The 11,418-nt window shown below is 44.0% G+C and overlaps 1 pseudogene; it reads left to right on the top strand.

Annotated features, from left to right (window-relative positions):
- The first annotated feature begins 1,020 nt into the window (after nucleotides 1-1,020).
- LOC140605613 (F-box/LRR-repeat protein 17 pseudogene) lies at nucleotides 1,021-11,190 on the top strand (annotated as a pseudogene).
- Nucleotides 11,191-11,418: the final 228 nt, after the last annotated feature.

Here is an 11,418-nt window from a genome sequence, read left to right as displayed (position 1 = left end):
GTCAAATTCTGGGAAGGTGGTTTTAATTGGTTGACATAATTTCTGAATCTTCTAAAATCTTCCAACAAAACACACACACACACACACACACACACACACACACACAAAGCAAAATTCAAAACACAGAGACAACAAAACTAGGAAACAAGGTATCCCCTCAAACTTCAAAACATGAGTGGACAAATGGGAACAAACCACTACCATTTATCAGACCAGTAAGGTGTCTGTATCTGTACAGAAATCCACAGGAAGCAACGAGGTGTGTGGGGGATACTGCTCCCCTCTGACTTTCTGAGGAATCTACCAGAGATTAATCTTCAACGGACCAAAGTAACTGGAGAGATATCAAAATGGGGACTATTAAAACCATAGAATATGTATTTACAGAATTATACTGAATAATGATCTGTGGAGAAAGTCTGTGAACTAGCTATACACTTTGACAATGTAAACATAATATACCTATCAAAAATTGGGGAGGATGGAAAGAACATATAAAAAGTAGAGTAAATGTGATGAGTATCTTAGAATGATTAAATGAGAATGAAAAAAATATTACTTCAAATCAGCTGCAGGGGGTTGGGGAGTGAGGAAGAAGGAGAAAAGGAAAGTTTGTTATTACTAATATTCATAGTAGGACACCTATGGATAATAATCCAAAAAGTGTAGGGACCAAGGGTAATATTTAAAAGTCTTGCTATAAGGTAACTATTACAACAAAAATATAAACCTTTTTGAATACAAGACATACAGTAAAAGAGAGAAAAAGAGATAGAGGGAGAGATTATATAAATGAGTGAAATAAACTAGTAAAAGGCCATATAAACAAATAGAGTATAAAACTATACCAGTAAATAATAACAAAAAGGATAAACCATTCAATTAAAAGGAGTTCCCATCTTTTAGAGATACATACAGAAATAATATGTAAAGAAATAATGTCTCAAATTTGCTTCAGAATAACATGGGATGAGGAGAAGCAAGCAGGATTAGAGATGAGAGAATGATCACACATTGATAATGGTTGAAGCTGGGTAAGGGCTACAGGGTCTATCCTAAAACTAGGGAAAGTAAAACTATCCCAAAACTAGGGAACAAAAACTCTTCTGTCTGTTTTGTGTTTAATATTTACCATAATAAAAAGTTTAAAAATAAAATATGTTGAGGGATGTTCAAAATATTTTAATGAGCAAACGAAGTGTTTGTACTCACAAACTAACTGTGGAAAGATATACATTACAAGATGAACAATAATGTTTCTCTGGGCTGGAATTATATTGTGGGTGCTGTTTGTATATTTGTTTACACAGTTTAGGCTATAGAGTCTTGTTTTTCAACCATAAATATGTATTTGGGAGCGATGGAAGTTAATTTTAAGAAAAAGATTTTATTTATTTATTTACAGAGAGAGAGAGAGAGAGTGCACGCAAGCAGGGGGGAGGCAGAGGGAGAGGGAGGTCTTAGGCAGACTCCATGCTGAGCAGCCCTTGCTGGATCTCACCATCACGTCCTGAGCCAAAATCAAGAGTTGAGGACTTAACTGACTGAGCCACCCAGTGCCTGAAAGTCATTCATAAAAAAACAAGTCCCGTCCTGAAAAAAATTGAGAGTGGCTGAATGCCATGGGAATTGTGGCAGAGGGGTCCAAAGAACCTGGTTTTACTTACATTCTGTGATAGAAACTTTCAAATCCATACTCAAGAGTTCATTACTGGGATCCCTGGGTGGCTCAGCAGTTTAGTGCCTGCCTTCAGCCCAGAGCATGATCCTGGAATCCCAGGATCGAGTCCCGCATCAGGCTCCCTGCGTGGAGCCTGCTTCTCCCTCTGCCTGTGTCTCTGCCCCTCTCTCTCTCTCTGTGTCTCTCATGAATAAATAAATAAAATATTTTAAAAAAAAGAGTTCATTACTATTTAACACATTTCTGGAAAGATTGAGGACCAAGCACATGATCCCACTGGACTGAGGAAATCAGGCAGGGCTCTTACCCTCACCTCTTTCCAGGGCTGGTGAGCACACGTGGCCACTCCCGTTGCCGATGCCTGTCCTCCTGATCCACCATAGTCCTGGTCTTGGGAGCACTGCTCCACACAAATACTTTCATGATCAAAAAAGACTCAGCTGAAATTCAGGTGATCCTTGTCATATAAAAGTTCGAGAAATACTGCTCTAGTCAGGACAACTGAGTAGGCCAATTATATTTGTCCTGGAAATAACCATGTAAATGAGATTTTCAAGGGTTGGAGGCAGAAGTGGGGAGGGAAGTTGTCAGATGAGACATTTGCATTTTTAGGAAAACAGTAGCCTGATTGGAGCTGCACTGTAGGAAGCACAATCTCTCATTTATGTATAGAACTGGCTGGAATTCAATACACAACACATATTTTATGGGACAGAGAAAAAGGGGAGGATTGCGATGGTCTGGGTAGGTAATCAGGGTGGTAGCAGTGGATATAGAAAGGATGTAAAGGAAATGTTCAAAGAATAAATGTTGACAAAATCTGGTAACTGATTGCACCGTGGAGGTGGGGTGTGCTAAGGCAGCCAGAGAAATCATCTTTGGCTGTGAGCCCATAAGTTTCAGACAGTACAAAGAGGAAGAAGAGAAAGCAGAAGACAGAGAAGAGAAAAAGCACAGAGAGTTAGATCACAGGAGAGTTTCAGGAATGAAAGGATCCTGAACAATGTCAGATACTGCAGAGATATCAAGGAAGTTGACAGTTCCGGGAAATTATTAGATAGTCCACCAGGAAGTTATAGGTGCCATTGGAGGCAGTGTGTGTATGGTGGGGGGAGGTAATTGGTGGTGATTGTAATGATGCTGGAGGTGGGCTGAAGTTACCCTGTAAGGGCTCAGGAGTGATTGGTGGTGAGGAAGAAAGACACAGAAGACAGAGGCAGGCTTCAAATCAGAAAAATTATTTCTCAGAAATGAGAAGATGTATCAGGTGACGGGCATCAAGGAGGGCACTTTGATGGAATGAGCATTAGGTGTTCTATGCAACGGATGAATCACTGCATTCTACCCCTGAGGCCAATAATACACTATATGTTAACTAACTTGAATTTAAATAAAATCTAAAAAAAAAAAAAAGAACAAGAAGATATATCTGTTTGTAGGTAGAAGCTAGTGGAGAGATGCAGTAACTGATGGAGCGGGGTCAGAGCAGGAGGTAAAGGCCTAGAGAGTGCAGTTGGAGCGGCTGGCTGTGGCAGAAAGAGTGGAGGAAGGTAGGGAGGCACAGAGATACCAGCACGATGATGGGTGGTGACAGTTAAATGTGCCCCAGTATCTCCTGATCTGGACTGTTCTCCATGTTTATCCATCTTCATTTCTGTCCCCTCTTTTATACTGCACATACCCAGCCCTGGATTTCTCACTTTGTGACTCTCTTGTTCTGAGATGGGTGGGGGGCTGGTCTTTGCCTGGACTTACTGACTCTCTGGAGCTCTGTGCTGAAGGCAGGGAGGACTGCCAGGGAGGAGGACACCGAACTTCAGGTAGCTAGTTGAAGACATCATTTGGTGATAATGCAGCAATGTCAAAGGAGCTGAGATTTACACCCTCCTGGACAGTGAGCCAGGCCAGAATTCAAGGCCATCATCGGCATCTCGGAACCTTGAACCTCAGGCTTGCAAAGTAGCTGACTTTGGTGGAAAAAAGACTCAACAAAACAACACAGACCACGTGTGTTTTCCAGACAAGTTCTTTGAGACAAGGGGACTATCTTCTCAGGATAATAAAGACATCTACCAGAGAGAGAGGAGGAGGGAAGGGGAGAGAAAATGATACAGATAGGGAGGAGGAGCGGTTACTCAAAAACAAGTGTGTGCAAGGTACTTTATTTATTAAGCACCACAACTGAGGTGCAACAAGATTAGTTTGTTCAAGGATAGATATAGAGCTCCTAAGCAGGATTCAAACTCAGATATTTTTGGCTTCATATTTCACGACTTTTTTTCTATAATGCTTTGTCTCTGCATTGGGACCTCGGCCTGAGCGTCATAGTGCATTTTTGATACTGAGGAGGCACTTCAGGAAAGCTCTTCACCGGAGATGTATCAGCAGAGGCTCTTGGTTCCCATGCTGCCCAAGAAATAGTATCAAGGGAAGAGTCTGGCTGCTGGGTGCTACTGGCTGCTGAGCACTGCAAGAGCAGAGCCCTGGGGGAACCACCTGCATTACGGGGTTTGGAGGTCCTTGGCTACATAACCATGGTGTGGGTGCAGAAGCTGCTGGCTATTGGGTGCTGCTGTCTCTGTGCACAGCAGGAGCTGAAAGCTTGAGAAGCTGCCAGCACAGCAGAAGCTGAGTGCTGCAAAAGCTCCAGATGCTACAGGAAGCAAAACTCTCCCTCCTGACATATCTCGCTAGTGCCATCTGCTGGTGAAGCTTCAGTGCTGACTGGCAAAGGAAAAACTGTTTAAAGGGCCCAGATCCATTTCCACGGAATAGCCTAAAAGGGTGAATTTGGAGCCAAGAGGCAATAAATCAATAACTGGCACAGACAATTTGTGTCTTTCAAGGAATTTGGCCATTTCATTGAAGTTGTCAACTGTACAACAGAGATAGTACAGAGAATTCCTGTATACCTCTCACCTGGTCTTCTATTATTAATTCATATATAACCACGGTAGTTTTGTCAAAACTAAAAATTCAGGGATGCCTGGGTGGCTCAGTGATTGAGCGTCTGCCTTCAGCTCAGAGTGTGATCCCGGGGTCCTGGGATCGAGTCCCACATCAGGCTCCCCTCGAGGAGCCTCCTTCTCCCTCTGCCTATGTCTCTGCCTCTCTCTCTCTCTCTCTCTCTCTCTCCATGTCTCTCACAAATAGGTAAACGAAATCTTAAAAAAAAAAAAACCCTAAAAGAATCAATATTGCTATTAGCCAAGAGTACAGAATTGCTATTACAAAAGTGCTATTAACCAAAGTACAGAATTTATTTGACTTTCACAATTTTCCCACTAATGTCGTTTTTAAGGTCCAGGATCCAGTCCTGGGTACCATGTGGCATTTATTTGTTACTATTCCTTACTCTGGTATGTGACATCACCCTAATCTACTCTGGCTTGATATTTTGTAGAACATCTGCCAATATGTATTTGTCCGACGTTTTCCTCATGATCGGACTAGGATTATAGGTTTGTTTTCTCTTCTAGATTTTACATTTATTTCTTCATGAGAGACACAGAGAGGAGAGGCAGGCTCTCTATGGTAAGCCTGATGTGGGACTTGATCCCAGAGCCCCGGGATCATGATCTGAGCCACTCAGGTGCCCCAGGATTGTAGGTTTTGAGGAAAAATATTGCAATCAGGAGATGGAGCCCTGGGGCCAGGAGTGGCTGGTGAGTTCCACATTCACATGGCCTTGCAAAGGGTCAGATCAGGACTGAGAAGTCAGAACAGTAGAACATTAGAGGCTTATCCGTGTTCAAAGGAGAGACATCCCTGGAAATATCGGGGAAGCTAGGGAGGCAGAGGAGGCAGAGGAGGCATAAAGGAACCAGCAGAAGGTTGATCAGTAAGCAAAGCGTGGACCCATGCGGGGCTGTGGAGCTGGCACAGGACACAGCACCAGGGGGCGCTATTCCCATGGACTACAATGTCCTGGCTGACCCTGGAGTTAGGCATCACAGCAGCCCTGAAAACATGAGCATACATGCGAATGTGACTTCATCTCCCCACCCAGGCTGTGGGGCCTGAGACATGAAGTTGTACATCTGTTCTAACCATTGTGCTAGAAAAGTAAAGGAGAACAAATCCAAGATCTGAGGGCACCAGGCTCCACCTAAGACTGCCAAATCCAGGGGAAAGAAGGGAAGCAGCATGTACTTAAGTGACCTTGCACAGCTTCACAAACCACCAATCAGCCCTGTTCCAATCACTAGCTGGAGAAAACCTCTACCCCAGGGGCTCTGTGTGGCTCATACTTCTGAGATATCCCAGCCACTCCAAAACCAGCATCTGCAAGGCCACAAGAACCAAATTCTTATAGAACTTGCTTAAAGTTCCAGGTTTTCAGAAAGTATCAAACTGTAGCTCACAGTCAGTGAGCTAATGCAGGACAGTCATTCACTACCTGGTTTTCTCGACATGTCCTTATAAAACACCCAACCCCAGAACAAGGGAGAACTCAGGACCTACAGTTTAGGTGTCAGTCCCTAAGCCTCTCGCCTTCTTGGGGTTTCCCTGGTGGAAGAGCAGTGACCAGAACTGCCCTTCAAGCACTGAATTAGAGTCAATTATTTGTTTTGTAGTGGGGTGCTATAGCCAAGGTGGAGTAGTAGAGAGATCGATTTCAAGTCTTAGCTAAGGCACTTAATGGTATGAGTGCCTGGCTAGGGGGATGTTGTTTCCTTTACACTCAAAATGAAATTGTATTCTCAGTTAAAGTATTCTTAACTATCTCTGCCATGACCTATTGACTTCCTTTATCCCCAGAGCATTCACCTTCTAGAATTTCAACTAATTATATGGCCTACTGATCTGTAGATCTCAACATCGCCCATATTGGAGTTAAGAGGCTCTTTCTTCTTGGGCTCAAGAGGAAAGAATCTGGCATAAAGAAGAATAGATGTTGCATCTTGAGTCCAAAGGCAGTCTGAAGGCAGAATTCCTTGTTTTGGGGGGGATTTTTTTCTTTTATAGCCTTCAACTGATAAGGCCCACCTACATTGTTACATCGGCTTTATTCAAAGTCTGCTGATTTACTTGGCCAGATGACTTGTATAAGGACACAGTCTACAGTCACAGCCTAGAAGGAGCTACACTGATAATACCTGTGCAGAGAGAAGGATTCTCTTTGCCTTTGGCCAGGAAAGTAGACCCAAATGAGTGCAAGTAGCCTGGCTTAGAAGATGTCAACAAGAAGGGACTGGAAGGCAGCAGTCCTTTGCCCTGTTGGCATCTTTGCCCTGTTGGCATCTCCATCACCTGAAGGAAGAACTCTGCCCGCATGGAACTCAGTATATCTTCACTGAGATGCTGCTGATTATAGGAACTCCCATACACACCTTAATTAGTCACATGACCCAGGATGGATAGCATCAAGCAAGAGTGTATTCAGAATAAATGTTCTATAAAAGGAACTACCAGGAATGCAACCTGAAACCTTCAGAAATCAAACATTTATTGTATATTTCCATCCAGTGCAATGGTGCAGATGTAGAGAAAGGAGCAGTTAGTAAAGGACTGTGGCTGAGCCTCCCCTTATTCTGGGCACACACTCCCCTTATTCTGGAGTCTTCCAGAAGAGTTTTCTGGGATGAGTTACTGCACAAGGGAGACAGGGTCTCATCAATCACTCACTACCACCAGAGATGCTGTTCTAAAATACGAATTTGGTGGGCACCTGGGTGGCTCAGTCAGTTAAACATCCGACTCTTGATTTCAGCTCAGGTAATGATTTCAAGATTATGAGATAGAGCCAGGTATAGGGCTCAGTGCTTAGGGGGGAGCCTACTTAAGATTTTCTCCTCTCCCTCCCTCTCTCTCTCTCCCCTTCTCCTCAATCATGCATGCTCACGCTCACGCTCCCTCTCTCTCTCAAATAAATAAATCTTTTTAAAAAATAAAATAGGCCGCGAGCTGGGGCTGGCCGCCGCCTGGGAGCGCCGCGGCCCGGGCCTCCTCCTGGCTGGGCCCTCCTCCCCCGCCGTGCCCGCCGCCGGCCGCCGACACCGTGTGCAAGCCAAGGGCGCCGGGCTCCCGGGCTCCCGGCCTGCACGCCCTGCAAGCAGCCCCGCTGCGGGGGCCACGGCGGCGGGCACGGCGGGCGCGGCGGGCACGGAGGGGCGCACGGAGGGGCGCACGGAGGGCCCGCGGGGGGGGGGGGGCGCCTAGCCGCCGCCCCCCGACGCCGCCTGCTGCCCTCCGGCCCCCGCGCCCCCCGAGGCCCCCGCGCTCCCGGGGACCCCAGCGCCCCCGCGCCCCCTCGGCCGCCCAGCAGCAGCAGCAGCAGCAGCACGACTGCGGGGACGCCGACCGCCGGGAGCCCCCCCCAACCCCTGCGATTGTCACAGGGATCTGCCCCCCGAAACCCCGGACATCAACCAGCTGTCCATCCTGCTCAAGGTCACTGATGAATCATTGGAAAAAATTGCATCAAGAAGTCAGGATATAATTGAAATCAACATTTCTGATTGTCGCAGTATGTCTGATACTGGCGTATGTGTTCTAGCATTTAAGTGTCCTGGACTTCTTAGGTATACAGCCTACAGGTGTAAACAGCTTTCTGACACTTCTATTATTGCGGTTGCCTCTCACCGGTCTTTACTTCAGAAAGTTCATGTAGGCAACCAGGACAAACTTACTGATGAAGGACTCAAACAGCTGGGATCAAAGTGCAGAGAACTCAAAGATATTCATTTCGGCCAGTGTTACAAGATCTCAGATGAAGGCATGATCGTCATAGCTAAGGGCTGTCTGAAATTACAAAGAATATACATGCAGGAAAACAAATTAGTAACAGATCAGTCGGTGAAAGCATTCGCTGACCACTGTCCTGAACTTCAGTATGTTGGCTTCATGGGTTGTTCAGTTACTTCGAAAGGAGTCATTCACCTAACCAAGCTACGAAATCTTTCCAGCTTGGACCTACGTCCTGTCACTGAACTGGATAATGAAACTGTGATGGAAATTGTCAAGAGGTGCAAAAATCTTAGCTCTCTCAATCTCTGTCTGAACTGGATCATAAATGACAGGTGTGTGGAGGTCATTGCAAAGGAAGGACAAAACCTGAAAGAGCTGTATTTGGTGTCCTGTAAAATCACAGATTATGCACTGATTGCCATCGGCCGGTACAGCATGACGATAGAGACTGTGGATGTCGGATGGTGTAAAGAAATTACAGACCAAGGAGCCACCCTGATTGCACAGAGCAGCAAATCTCTGAGATATCTGGGGCTGATGAGATGCGATAAAGTCAACGAAGTGACGGTGGAGCAGCTGGTGCAGCAGTACCCCCACATCACCTTCAGCACCGTGCTGCAGGACTGCAAGAGGACCTTGGAGAGGGCCTATCAGATGGGCTGGACCCCCAACATGTCTGCAGCCTCCTCCTAACGCTCCTGCTGGGGGAGGGGGGAGATCTCGGGGGGCCGAGCCCTTGGAAAGATTTTCCCTGTTCCACGTCTACAGGTGTACCCCAGTGTATATGTGTGTCTTGTTCGCATAACGCATAGCATAAGCGCAATTGCTGTTTGTTCGCAGGTGAACTGGGGTGGGGTGGTTTTTTGTTTTTTGTTTTTTTGTTTTTTCCTTAAAAATTAAAGATTTGGGATCCCTGGGTGGCGCAGCGGTTTAGCGCCTGCCTTTGGCCCAGGGCGTGATCCTGGAGACCCGGGATCGAATCCCACATCGGGCTCCCAGTGCATGGAGCCTGTTTCTCCCTCTGCCTATGTCTCTGCCTCTCTCTCTCTCTCTCTGTGACTATCATAAATAAATAAAAATTTAAAAAAAAATTAAAGATTTTTGAAAGCCACAGACCCTTTGGTTTTTAAACTCAAAGGCTTGTTTCTCTAAAGAAAAAAAAGTTTTTTATTTACTGTAAAACCAAAAACCGTGGGCCCTAGTATGTTGATCTTCTAATTGCCGCCTCTTGAAGATGCCCCCAAATGAAGGCATCCATCGGCCTTCTCTTCCGATGGAATAGAATTGTGCACTGCTCCTGATGGTGACCAGGCCAGAAGGGATGGTGCACCAATTAGAAACCAGGAAACCAGGCCTTTGCAACATTTCAGGGGCCTACACACGTATAGGTCCTCACACACACACACACCCTAACATGCCAGTACCAGTACGCGTGAGCACAAACGCCAGGGCACTTTCTTTCTAGATCGTTCTCTGACGGAGGGGCCTTCCTCCAGGCCACTGAGGAAGCTCGGCACCCAACCCGGGATATGCACAGGTGGCTAACTTGCTGTCTGCAAGTGAGGGAGGGACTCGAGAACATAAAGCCTTCTGAGAAGTTTTTATATGGAGGCAACCATCTGAGCTCCCCTGGCCAGCTCACACAAGTTAATTATCCATTATTCTGCAAATTTGTTCTGTAGAGTCCTGAATATTTTCGTTAAGGTTTATGTTAATGTTGTATTCGCTCTTGTTTCATGGATTGCAACTGGTCCGGATATATTTTAATGATATTTGAAGCTACCCTTAAGCGTTATCCACATTCAAAGCACCAGTGTAATACTAGTGTGCGGTTATTAAAAAAAAAAAAAAAAAACAATACCTACAGATCATTTAATTATTTTTGTTGATTTTGGTAATTATGAAAGTTTATTTCTAAGATTTGGAGGTAGTCACATGAATAGAAGATTAATGAGTGAGATATAAGTAGACAATCTTCCTATTGATTTATCTTTTTTTTTTTTTTTGCTTTGCTTTGGGCTTTAGAACAGGTTTTTTGGATATATGCATGTTAATTTTGAATAGTTCTTGTGGTACTACAGAGATCTATTGCTGGTTAATGTATGAGTTAAGAGGAAAAATTAGAAAATCTTTTCATTAAGATTTGTGTTTACACTTGTCGGAAATAAGCATTTCTTTGTTTCAAGATTGCCAGCTTTCAGTTAAGACAATATCTATCAGTAAATGAATATATGTTTAGATTTCACACATCTTTACAATTAATTCATAGTAGGGACTCAGGCTCAAGTAAACTTTCCTGTGTCTCGATTTATAATCAAGACAGCAGGGGAGCCTTTTTAAGCTAAAGAGTGATTATCTTTCACAGTAGAGCTAGATACAAAACCCTGCCCTGTGAGTTTGCTATTTATTCTTCCCCAATGTGGACATAACTGGGTTTTTTGTTTTGTTTTGTTTTGTTTTGTTTTTGGTCTTTAACAGATATACTAAGGTTTGAGTTTCACTTTCTGTAAGTCCCAATATGTCTAAAATGATACTAGCTGTAAGCAACAAAATATAGCTTTACATTCACAAATACCATTCACTTATTTATAGTGACTCCTTTTTTGTAAACACTGTTTCCTTTGATTATGTCAACATGTTTCTGATGTGGCATATGTTTTTTTGCTTTTAATCCCAATCAGTTAAGAAAATCTAGTTAGTAAGCACCAAGGGTATTTTTTTTCCATCACTAAATAGGTTACTAATTTAATTTGAAAGGAATAAAATTTGTGTAAGAAGAAAAGCTGTTTATTATTAATAAAAAAGTTCTTGCACATCAAGTGGTATCGTTTTCATGTTCATTTCCCCACCACTGAAAAATATTTTAATTCACGATATTTTAACTGGTTTTTAATCCAAAACTAATTTATAAGACAGTATATATAGTAATAGTAGCTTGAGTGAATAAACAAAAGTTTAATTTTTATATATGTCACACTATATTTTAAATAGTTAAAAAAGACAAAAGAAGGGAGAGCGGTTGATGATATGGATGGTGCCATTTCAGT

Source organism: Canis lupus, chromosome 16 (genome assembly GCF_048164855.1).
Source record: "Canis lupus baileyi chromosome 16, mCanLup2.hap1, whole genome shotgun sequence".
NCBI classification, from domain to species: domain Eukaryota; kingdom Metazoa; phylum Chordata; class Mammalia; order Carnivora; family Canidae; genus Canis; species Canis lupus.
The sequence above is the reverse complement of the archived record's forward strand: the minus strand, read 5'-3'. Positions and strand labels throughout refer to the sequence as shown.